Here is a 12,510-nt window from a genome sequence, read left to right as displayed (position 1 = left end):
ATCGTTTGTTTTCCAGTTGACAATAGCCCTGGATCCCACGGCTTTGTCTGTCTTCCCGGTTGTATTTCCCAAGACCATCACTCATATGTCTTTGTATCGTTAGGGCCTCGGGTAGTGTCTGGCATATAGTAGGTGCTCAATAATTCATCAAATGATGGAACCAATGAGTGGATAATGAAATGAAGGAGAGACTGGAGGAACTGCTTCCTTCCTGAATCTTTCTCTGACTTTTTATGATAGCTCATTGTTTCTGCTCTGATTGGCACTTTGATGGTCATGAGAATGCTTTCCCACATCTAAATAACAGCCAACTGAGCCAGGCTTTATTTCACAAGTCTGGGCTGTTAGGAATTTATCCTGAATTGCTACTTACCATTTCATAGAAAGTCCTCCAGACACCCTTGGGTCCCTGAGATCTTAATCGCCAGCACCCTCATAAATTGTCAGAGTAGAACTATGCTACCCTTTATATAAATAAAAGTATAAACCATTATTCTATATGCTTTTGTTTATCACAAGAGCTGGTCATTTCGAAAGCATGATTTGTGGTGTTGGTTTGACCTTCGAGTGGGGACTGAGAACATTTCATAGAGAGTGTTGGCCTGGCCATCTGAGTTTTTGGGACGTGCTCCCTAGTGGCTCAGATAGTAAAGAATCTTCTTGCAATGTGGGAGACCTGGGTTTGATACCTGGTTCGGGAAGATCCCATGGAGAAGGGAATGGCTATCCACTCTAGTATTCTTGCTTGGAGAATTCCACGAACTCTATAGTTCATGGGGGCTATAGTCCATGGAGTTGCAAAGAGTTGGACATGACTGAGTGACTAACACTTTCACTTTCAAAGATGGAGACAGGATGTATACAGAGGGGGTATGGTGCTCTTGAACCCCATGTTGGAATCTTTATCATGGAGGAGGAGACCCACAGGCTTCATTCATGGGGTGCCCTGTTGACAGCAGGTGGTGCATGCCACTGGGAGCAGGGTATGGAATGGCTATTTATTTATTTAAATTAAGGCCAATTATTATTGTTGTTTTTATTTTTGGTAAAGTGCAGTGAGTAGTGGGCTCTGGGAAAGTTCCCTGCCACTGTAAACATGTTGGTTAGAAGTCATTAATATGACATTCACACATCCCTAATAAAGTACATAACAGAGATCTGGCACCATTGAAATACCCAGAGGACATTAAGTATGAATCTTAAAACCAAGAGTATTGGAAGCAAGATATTTTTACTTCTCATTTGGGAGTAATATAATTGCATTTTGTGGCTCTAGCAGATGCTGGGGCCAGCTGCTGGGAGAGTCCTGTTTTTTTTTCTTCCCCCTCAGCTTCGGTCCCTTACAGATAAAACCCTTGTGCAAAATTCTCATAAAAAACAAACTTTTAAAAATTATCCCTTGGTTGAAAGATCTGTATATTTTTTGTGTGTGCATGTGTACAAAATATCTGAGATTGTGTAGACCACAGATATTTCCTTTGCTTGGAGTCAGGAGAATAAAAAAGCAAAACATCTCTCTGTATAGCTGGTTGTTGCTTTTGTTCGTTTGTTTGTTGAATTTGTCCCAATAAGCACTAAAAACCCCTGAAGACTGACTTTGCTCTTTCCTTGATACCGGCCACCCAGATAGAGAATGGACTGCCCCAGGGAGAGCTGATGGAAGGCCTGGGAGGGCCCGGTCCTTTTTCTGAGGGCAGCTTCAGAGGAAATTGCTGAAGGGAGAGTCAGTTGCTCTGGGCTGGGCAGGGGTAAGGGGTGTCCTCAGTGAGTTACTTCTGGAGAAGGAATGGCTGTGACAGTGTGCTCAGGCTGAGAAATGGAGGTGAATCCAGCTCCTCTGAGAATCCCATATCCTCTTCCAAACAGGCACAGCCTCTCGGAGGCAGGACACGGCTCCTCACCTCCAAGGTGGACCAGGGGGCCAGTGAGCCCTGCTTCAAATGCAGCGGTTTGCTGCAACTGCCTCTTTATTCACACCTGGACTCCACCGCAGCCCTGTGGAGGCAGGGGGCTTGGCTCCAGGAGGCATGCGGAGATTTGCAGGTTCCTGTGATGTCTGTATCTGGAGCTGCTCTGCTGAACGTGGCGGCCATAGGTAGCTGTCCAGATCTTGCAATACAGCTGCTCGCAACTGGGATGGACCAGAAATGGGAAATACACTCTGGGGTTTGGAAACTTAGTTTGAAAATACTGTGAAATAGCTCATGACTGCTTTAAAAAAAATAGAACTAGTGAAATCATAATATTTTAGATATATTGGATTAAAGTATAAAATATATTTAAAAATATATTATTATTATTCAAATTTTTATTTATTTTTGGCTGCACTGGGTCTTTGTTGCTGTGTGGCTTTCTCTAAGTTGCAGTGAGCAGAGGCTACTTTTTAGTTGTGGTGCATGGGCTTCTCACTGTGGTGGCTTTTCTTGTTGTGGAGCATGGGCTCTAGGGCATGCAGGCTTCAGTATTTGTGCCCCATGGACATGTTGCTCTGAGGCAGGTGGAATCTTCCCGGACCAGGGATCGAACCTGTGTCTCCCGCATTGGCTTGCAGATTCTTAACCATAGGACCACCCAGGGACGTCTGAAAAAAATATTGTTAAAATTAATTGCTCTTGTTTCTTTATACTGTTTAAAAAATGTCACACCCATGGCTTGCCTTTGTGGCACACATTCTGCTTCTGCGGACAGTGCTGCCCTGGTGCTGATGGGTTGGCTGGGTGCTGCCTTTTTGGATGTGGAGAGCTTTGCAGAACATTTCTGTCGAGCCTCTTCATGTAGGGCATCGAGCCTTGATGGCAGGTGCACCTTTATTTTTCCACTCCCAACCCCCCAGCTTGTAGCAAAGTTGGCTCAGACATAGGCTCTTTCTGTCTGCATCCTTTAGAAGAGAACTTTGTATTCTTTCATCAGCCTCTATCTGCCAACAGTCACCTTCAGATACAAGAACCACTCAGGGCTCTGGAGATGGAAGGACTGAGACTCAGACCCTCCCCAGACACTGAAAAACAAGAAAGGGAGAACTGCCAGGCATGTAAATTAGCCCCAGAAAGCACAGTGTGCTCCGAGAGTGGTACAGCCACTGCTGAGAAGGTTCCAGAAGCTAGAGTTCATTCTAGCAGGGAAGACTCCCTGGAAGAGGTGGCCTATGAACAAGGTCAGGAAGTTTATGTGGGAAGAATCAGCGCACAGGAGCTGAGGTGGGAAGGTCAAGGGGAGCCAGGTTGGCACATTGTGTTGCCATCTCTCAGTCCCAGGGTAGCCTCCGACAATGACCCTGAGCCTCACTGGCCCAAGCTGGCTCACCACCAAGATGGGCTTTGCAGTCCTCTGCCAGACCCATCACCTGGGGGCAGACAGGACCAGCCCCACCTGGCAATTGGACAGTGAGCGGTCAGCATGACTTTGGATGACAGAGATGCATAGCGACGTGGCGTGTGATCAGGCAAGAATGGCAGGCAGTCCTGCCCACACTGTCCTTCTCAGTGGGAGAGACGCCATGTCTCTTCCTGACCTTGTTCATAGGCCACCTCTTCCAGGGAGTCTTCCCTGCTGTGTAACTCTAGAATGAACTCTAGCTTCTGGAACCTTCTCAGCAGTGGCTGCACCACTCTTGGAGCTCACTGTGCTTTCTGGGGCTAATTTACATGCCTGGCGGTTCTCCCTTTCCTGGTGGTTCAGACAGTAAGAATCCGCCTGCAATGCCGGATACCCGCGTTCAGTCCCTGGGTTGAGAAGATCCTCTGTAGAAGGAAATGGCGACCCATTCCAGTATTCTTGCCTAGAGAATTGCATGGACAGAGGAGCCTGATGGGCTACAGTCCATGGGGTCACAAAGAGTCGGACATGACTGAGTGACTTTCACTTCACTTGGGGAGGGACCACCTTCCTCCCTGGTCTGCAGGGATGGAACCCGATGCCAAGCAGATACAGGGGCCTGTGGGATTCCCGGAGCCCCCCGACACACACAGACGTTGTATCTTGGCAGCAGTTTTTCTATTTGAACATCCAAAGGACAAACTAAACATTTAAAATCTGCAAGCTGGACAGTCTTTGCTTTGGATCCTGCAGTGAATTCCTTCATCCTGACAGTTGAGTCGTTCTTCTCGGCACTGATGCAGTGTTTAGGATCCAGGAAGAGAGAGATCCCAAGGGAGCCAGGGAGGAGCTGGAGGAGACTTGCAGGCATGAAGGGTGGCCCTGTGGGTGCAGGGTCCGACCTTGTAGGAAGGGGGGGCTGGCATTTTCTTCATGCCAGGCCTCACTGAGCTGGACGTCTACACTTTCTTCTTGTTTTTATTGTGGTGAAATACACATAAAATTTCCCATTAGTGGCGTTGAGTATATTCTCGATATTGCATATAACCTTCACCACTGTCTCCTTCCAGACAATCTCATCTCCTCAAAAGGAGACACAACCCCCATTAGTAGTCACTCCCCATGGCCCCTCTTTGTCCAGCCCCTAGCAACCACCAACCTATCTTCTATCACTATGGATTTGCCTATTCTCGACGTTTCACGTCAATGAGCTCATACAACACGCAGTCTTGTGTATCTGGTTTCCTTCACCAGCATGTTTTCAGGGTCCATCCATGTTGTAGCATGTGTCAGAATTTTACTCCTTTTTGTGGCTGAATAACCTCTTGTGTGGAGAGAACACATTCTGTTTATCCGTCTGTCTGTTGATGGGCACTAGGGATTGTGAACAATGCTGCTGGGAACATTTGTGTATGTGATTTTGTTTGAGTCCCAGCTTTCACTTTGCTGGGGCATGTTCTCTTCTGGTTTGAGGACTCTCTGAATTTCCTGGGCCAGATTTGTGTTTGAGAGGCCACAGATGAGGGGGAAAGTGCACCCTGTACTGGGGTGGGGAGTCCTGAGTCCCAGTTTGGCTCAGTCACAAACATGTGATCTTGGCCAAGTCCCTTCCTGTCTCTGGGCCTCTGTTTCCTGCCCTATGCAAACGAGATGGCCCAGATCTGTGTTTCCATCTGACCTCCTTGGAGCCCCAGGTTGGTAGAGCCTCAGGGAAAGAATGGGGAGGGCCAGAAAGTTGGGCTGAAGATGCCGTTTTTCAAAACCTCTTCCTCTCTTCAGCTAGAGCGTCTCTCTCTTTTTGTCTGTTTTGTCTGTATTGTAAGGCATTTAAAACAAAAGATTCCTGGATATAGGAAACTTCTTCTGTCACCAAAATAGATGATCCCATGAATCATACACAGGTTTTGAGGTGGAAAGGAGCCTGATCCTGCTGGAAGGAGAGAATCCTGCTCACGGATGCTCAGTCTTACTGCTCCTGATCTCCTGAAGGGAGGTGGGGCAGTGAGGTAGCTCTGACTCAGTAGAGACCAGAAGGCTTGTTAACCTGAGCTGGGGGAAGCATGACTGTCCATGGGCAGGGTTTCCTTTCCTCCCTCTGAGCACATTGTAGCTGTTCTTTTAAGAAATCCTGATCAGTGGTGGAGAGTGTGGGTTCTGGAGCCATTCCACATCGATTCAGGTTCTACTTCTGCAGAGCGTAGCCGTGTGACCTTGGGCAAGTCACTGAACTGCCTAGTGCCTCAGGTTCCCCACCTGTAAAATGGGCATGGTTCCCATTGCATCGTTTGTTTTGACGATTAAGTGAGACTGTCCTGTGTGAAGTCCTGGAGCACTCGCTGGCCTTGGACATCACTGCCAGCACCAGCTGTTACGATGACACAGTTGGTGAAATCCCCCTTCCCTTGGAAATCAACCCCTTCATAGCCCAGATGACTCTTGAGTCATGATGGGTCTCACTTTGCTTCACACTCTTTAGCATCTACTATTCTGTGAGGTTCTTTGGGATGTGCCTAGCCATCTTCCCCAACAAAATTCTAAGCTTTGTGGAGGCAGAGTCTGGCCCATGGTCTGCCCATCTGACAGGTAACCCAGACACTCCCAGTCTGGCTGGGAGTCAGGTAGTAACAGAGTGATGCTCCCTGGTGGTCAAGTCCAGCTTCAGGCTTATCCAAGGTGAGCACCACAGAATAGGGAGCCTGAGGCTAGGCATTCAGTTTCCTTTGCTTGGAGGAGCTGCTCTTAAGGGGGATGGGTGCTCCACCAGGGGGATATATGTGGGGGGGGATCTCTGTTACCTTGAGAGTGGAGGAGGGTGCAGCCGGTGCTCGAAAGCAGTCCATGAATCGGTGTGGTTCCCTGGGGCCTCTGCTTGTTTGCACGGCAGCTTGGCAGGCCTGAGACGACCCACTGGGTCTGGTTACAGAGTTGACGGGACAGTTGACCCTGTGATGACATGAAAGCCCCACTCTTACGTTGACTTGTCTTTGTCCTCAGCTGTGAGCTCTTTAAGGGCAGACTTCACGTGGTCTTTTTCACTGGCTGGTCCTATTAGGTGCTCAATAAACATTTGTAGAGTAAATAGTTAAGACAATAAGCAGTCCAGGGAATTTTTCTCCTTGCACAACAGTAGCAGTAGTGGGGAACCTTGACAGGTTGGGGCAAGCATTGCCTGTTCACGAAGGCCTTCTCTGGTGCTCTGTGTCTTTGGAACACTGTGATGAATTTAGAGGTGGCTAGGGTGCTCTGTGCCCCCATCCTTCTGGGCTATTAGGGGTCACTTAACTCTCAGCTCTTAGCCTGGGCAAGAGCCTGGGGCCCAGGGGTTCCAGTTGGTGTAGACCGTTCCCCCAGATATCAAAACTACTGAAGTTCAGGTAGATGAGCACCTAAAAAGTGGCCCAGTTTATCCACTTCCCGACTCCAGCCACTGTTAGTTCCCAGTGCTTTGTGCAATGAGGTGGGCTCCAGTAGAAAAGGGGAAGGATTGATGCCAACTAACTCTGAAGAGTCATTGTGATGTTAGCATTCATGGTGGGTATTGGGGGTGGAGGCCAGTAGAGGGTGGGGATTGATGGAGATAAGTCCAGCAGCACAGGCAGCTGGACCATTGGGTGCTTGCTACCTCATCAGGGGCACCACATAGACCTTCTAATCATAATCGTGGCAGCAATGATTGTTGGGCATTGCTATATGCCAGGCAGGGTATTAAGAATTTTCACTCCTTGTAACTACCCACGAAGTGGTTTGATCTCAGTTTCCTAGGAAACTGAGGTCTGGACAGGTCAGATAACATGCTCAAGGGCAGACAGTGAGTAAGTGGCAGAGCCAGCCCCCAGGCTGGGTCTGTTTGCTTCCAGAGCGTGTGCTCTTCACCGTCAGACTCTATCACCTTCCCAGGTGACCAGAGTTAATTAACTCACCAGTAAAGGTCTGTCTAGGAGTTGCTGGGTTTTGCTGCTTTTAAGCACTTGCTTCAACTTTCTTAGGCTTCCCAGGTGGCGCAGTGGTAAAGAATCTGCCTGCAAATACAGGAGACACAGGAGACGAGGGTTCGATCCCTGGGTCGGGAAGATCCCCTGAAGGAGGTAATGACAACCCAGTCCAGTATTCTTGCCTGGAGAGTCCTATGGACAGAGGAGCCTGGCAGGCTACAATCCATGGGATTGCAAAGAGTTGACCTGACTGAGCACTGAACACTCAACTATCTTAAGTAGTAAACGTATACAAACACTCAACATACTTAGGACACACACACAAACACCCTTACTTATGTATACACTTTTTTTTCACCAAGAAATCTACATTTTTAGAAAAAGTAAATCATAGCATTATAGACAATAGGATTTATTCCTGGAAAAAAGTCATTAGGTTAGAATTTCAGTATTTTGAAGTTTGGTGATTTTTTATAATATTTTTTAAATTGGAGGATGATTGCTTTACAATATTGTGTTAGTTTGTGCTATCCAAAGATGTGAATCAGTCTTGTGTACACATATATCCCTCCCTTATATAGGCACTTTTATTTCTACAGTGCCTACTCTTCATACCTCCCTCCTATGTACCCACCCACCCATCCATTCATCCATCCAACAAACATTTATCAGGACACTGTTAGGTCCTGGGGATATGTCAGTGGCGACGTAGTCCCTGCCCTTGAGGAGTATGTGGACTAGTGGGGGATGCCATCCAAGTAAACAAGCCATTAGGATGCAGAGTGATCAATCCTTTGTGCTGGAGGAAGGTGCCAGGTGCCATGCGAACACTGAGGATGGGCAGCCAGCCCTGTCATGATGAGTTAGGAGGGCCAGCCTGGGGAGGCGGTATCTGTCTATGATAAGACCTTAGGGAGGACATCGTCCAGGGAGAGGGAAGAGAATGATCTGATTGATCAGCTTCTTTAACTGAAATCAACAATAGAAACCTTTTCCAAAATTTTTAATTGGAGGATTGTTGTTGTTCAGTCCCTAAGTCATGTCCGACTCTTTGTGACCCCATGGACTGCAGTATGCCAAGCTTTCCTGTCCTCCATCTCCTGGAGTTTGCTCAAAGTCATGTCCATTGAGTCGGTGATGCTATCTAACCATCTTATCCTCTGTCACCCCCTTCTCCTTTTGCTTTCAATCTTTCCTAGCCTCAGGGGCTTTTCCAGTGAGTTGGCGCTTCATATCAGGTGGCCATTAATTAATTGCTTTACAATGTTGTATTGGTTTCTGCCATACAGCAGTATGAATCAGCCATAAGTATACATATGTCCCCTCCTTCTTGACTCTCCCTCCCACCCTCCAATCCATCCCAGCCCTCAAGGTTGTCACAGAGCACTGCCAGAGGAGGAAAAAAAGAAATCTGTACAAGGCAACTCTGTTTTTGCCATAGGTTTCTGTTTCCCAGCTTGTTGGGGAAAGGGCTGATGTAGCTGGGGCTCTGGTTAGTGGTCATGGCTAGCTTGTGGTTGTGGTCAGTTTCCACCATGATGAGAGGCCCTGACCCCCATCTGGGCCTGTGACCATCATACTGTGTGGCCTGGGTGGTGTTTTCTACATTGACCTGCCCTGTTGCCCTGGTTTTGGTGGTGTCTCTTTTCCTTCAAGCCTAAGTTGAGCATCTCTGTGGCATTGGTGTCCATGCCCTGACGTCCAAGCCTGAAGGAGGCTGACTGTTACTCCATCCCCAGGAGTGCTTCCGGAACCCCAGTGGCACAGGAAGTTGAGACGGGAGGCTGGCTCCCTGCATTTTTCTGGTTGTCGAGGGCGGCAGCTCCGTGCTGTATCATCACCAAGATCAAGGGAATGGCATACTAGTCCAGCCTTAATTTAACTTACAGTTCCTGCCAATTTCACATCAGCAGGTCCTTTTGGAGCTGAAAGTAATGGGCCATATCATGCCTTGGAGCCCAAGCGATGACTTATGTGGATGTCATCCACTGGCTTTTTATGGAAATGATTAATAAATCAGTAATTCTATCTGCAGTGATGTTGTTGTGTTTATAAATATTTAATTTACCTTCAGGTGCCCACATTTTCTCCATCTTTGCCTTAAACTCTGCTGACATGGCTCGTCTTTCTGAAGCGATCTTCGGTAGATTATCAGAAGTAGGAAAGGTTAACCCTCCCTGCCCCCCGCTCTTTCTCTCTCTCTTTCTGTCTCCCTGTCTCTGTCTCTGTAATATGGCTCTCTCTTTCCTTTTTTTAATCTTTGTGTGATTTGGCTCGGCGCTTGGGGCTCATGCTGAGAGAAGGCAACACTCCTTGTGACAATGATGAAAGGTTACTCCAGTTTCAGAGGGAGACCGACTAAACTTTCCAGTTCTGACCTTGCACAAGTGGAGACCTGTTGTTGGCGTGTGTTTTCTCCTGCTTCAAATTAATGACATTTATAAGCTGGAATGGTGTCTGATGTTTTCCTTCCACAGAGAGGTATCTTTGTCCTTGTCACCAACTCATCTTTTGAAACCCGGTGCTTTGATTATTACGGTATGGCAGGTTGAATGGAAAAGTCTTTTAAAAAAATCAAAATAGAAACGCAGTCCAAGTTGAGTATTTCTCCACCGGAGAGGTTCCAACCTCACAAAAGAGGATGGCGGCTGGGAAAATAGCAAAAAAAAAAAAAAAAGTAAAAATAAAATAAAATCATCCTTCTTACCTCTCAGGATCCTAAGTGAGCTAATTGTTGTTATTATCTTTTTATTCTTCTGTTTCAGGAAATTGCAGCTTATTTAATAACATTTGAGAAACACGAAGAATGGCTAACCACCTCCCCTAAGACAAGGTAATGTCCCAGATCTCGTGGTTTTTTGAATATGTGCAGTAAATGTATTGATTTTCATTGATTACTTGGTTTGGTCAGTTCATTCATGAGCAAGTTCAGAATGCCATGTTGTGCCTGATAACTTGTGACACTGAGGTCTCATTCATTGGCCCAAGATCATGGTAGTGAATGCAATCAGATGGATTAAAACCAGTGCAGTTGCCATCATGCAAGTTGGAAATTTTAACCTGCTGGCTTAAGGCTGGATCCTTCAGCTGGGTGCTTGGAAAGGCTTGGCAGGCAGGACTGTCAGGGGAAGTTTATTTGGGGAAAGTGCCACCGATGTTCTCTATAAATGTACTTTCAAAAAGAGAAACTACCTTAACTGTTCACTTTCATCTCAACACGTTTCACAAACTGAAAGTCCAGTTTCTCTGGATGGCGTTAAGATCTCCCCAATCAGAAAGGCATGGCTGTTTGCAATTTATTATTTAGTCCACGTCCGTGAACATGCCAACTGCCACGGACACCGAACTCGTCTCACCACCTGGGAACAGAGGGAATTGGCGAGGATTCAGCTAACTTGTGCTCTGTCAGGGCGAGTGATATTATTTTGTGAAGAATGGGGGCGTTGGGATTTAGGGTTGATTTTAAAGGCAGCCTCTTCTCCTCCCCAGCTCTCAGTTTTTCATTTTTGGTATGTTCCATCCTAGAGCTTTGGAAAAACAGCCACTCTCTTCCAATTGCCACAGGTTTTCTATTAGTGGTGATAGGCCCAGATGTTTAACAGCTTGAGTGGTATTAGCCAGAGAACAGCTTACAGGATAACCGGGCTCTGGGTTTGAACCTGAGAGGTGGAAAGCCCAGTCTGTTTCCTTTGGCAAGAAGCACCAAATTTCCCGTTTGTTAACTGGGAGGCCAGGGAAAGGGGTGGGGGTGTGCCCTCTGCCCACTTGGCCATCAGCTTGTCCTTTCCGAGCCATGGAAGAAAAATATTTACTCAGTTTAGAAGGTTCTTTAAAATATTTCTTCAAGACATTTCAGTTTTTACTGGTTAGCATCCATTAGATGGGGCTTCCCAGGTGGCCTACTGGTAAAGAACCTGCCTGCCAATGCAGAAGATATAAGAGATGGGGGTTTGATCCTTGGGTCAGGAAGATCTCCTGGAGGAGGGCATGGCAACCCACTTCAGTATTCTTGCCTGGGGAATCCCATGGACAGAGGAGACTGGGAGGCTGCAGTCCACGGGATCATTAAGAGTCAGAGATGACTGAAATGACTTAGCACACACACATCCATTAGATGAGGACAAAAAATTTCCATTTTGAAAGAGTGTATCAGAGGATATTGAGGAAAGGGAGGTGAGTTCCTGAGATTTGCATTCTCAGGTGGGGATAGAGGTTGACTCTAATCTTTTTACCTTTCATCCTGAACCCCTCTGTAGGATCTCTTCAACTTCTCAGCCTTCTGGGGCCATGGTTTCCTTTGCTATAAGATCAAATGGCTTGTATCAGTCAGTTTTTGATGTGATAATGCCTTGTAAGAAACAATCTCCACACTAAGTAACTTATAACAATAAATGTTTATTTCCTGCTCATGGGTCTGTGGGTTGGCTTTGGTTTTGGGTTGGGTTCAGGACCACATGATGTGTCTTCTTATTGTAGGACCTAGGCCTAGAAGCTTCCCCCAACCCCTGTCTACTACCCCTCTTCCCTGTCTGGGACATCTGGGTTTCATGGAGAATGGCAGGGGCTTAAAAGCCAAGGCAGTCCATGTAGGCACAGTGAAGTCCCCTGGATGTGGCATCATATGTCACATGGGTGCATGTGTGCTAAGTCACTTGAGTCATGTTCAACTCTTTGTGGCCCCAGTGGACTGTAGCCCACCAGGCTTTTCTGTCCATGGGATTTCCCAGGCAAGAATACTGGAGTGGGTTGCTGTGCCCTCCTCCAGGGGATCTTCCTGACCCAGGGGTCGAACCCAGGTCTCTTATGTCTCCTGCATTGGCAGGTGGGTTCTTTACCACTAGCGCCACCTAGTCAGCCCATCATATGTCACACCTGCTTGCAATCCATTAGTCAAAGCAATTCCTGTGGCCAAGCTCAGAAAGAATGAGGCCAAGAAGGATATTCTTTGCTAGAGGGTGGTCAGAGTTGGGGCAGGGAGAGCGAATGTGATGCCCATCTACTGTCTGTGAGGCACAGCTGTGTCCTGTAGTGTGGAGAGCCTGGCCCACTCATCTCTCCTTTCTTTGGGAGCACCTTCTTCCAGGGCAGTGATTTCCAAACCTAATCAGGGATCAGAATCAGCTGGGGGGCTTGCTCCAGTAACATGCTGGACCCCACCCCTGGTTTCTGATTCAGGATGTCCGGGTGGGGCCTGATCCTCTGTATGTCTAACCAGCCCCAGGTGATGGGGTGTGGCTGGCCGGGGACCCCGCTTTGAGAACCG

General features: G+C 47.4%; 1 protein-coding gene across 8 annotated transcripts in view; it reads left to right on the top strand.

Moving 5' to 3' along the window:
- The first annotated feature begins 10,016 nt into the window (after positions 1-10,016).
- LOC122707548 (calmodulin-binding transcription activator 1) overlaps positions 10,017-12,510 on the top strand; it is a 659,030-nt gene continuing 656,536 nt past the window's right edge. For all 8 annotated transcript variants that reach the window (XM_043923115.1, XM_043923116.1, XM_043923113.1 and 5 more), the window contains exon 1: positions 10,017-10,080. The gene's annotated coding sequence lies outside the window, so the exon portion shown is untranslated. The remainder of the gene's footprint in view (positions 10,081-12,510) is intronic.

The sequence above is a fragment of the Cervus elaphus genome, chromosome 14 (assembly GCF_910594005.1).
Source record: "Cervus elaphus chromosome 14, mCerEla1.1, whole genome shotgun sequence".
NCBI classification, from domain to species: Eukaryota; Metazoa; Chordata; class Mammalia; order Artiodactyla; family Cervidae; genus Cervus; species Cervus elaphus.
Note: the sequence above shows the minus strand (reverse complement) of the source record. Positions and strands in the feature narration are given on the sequence as shown.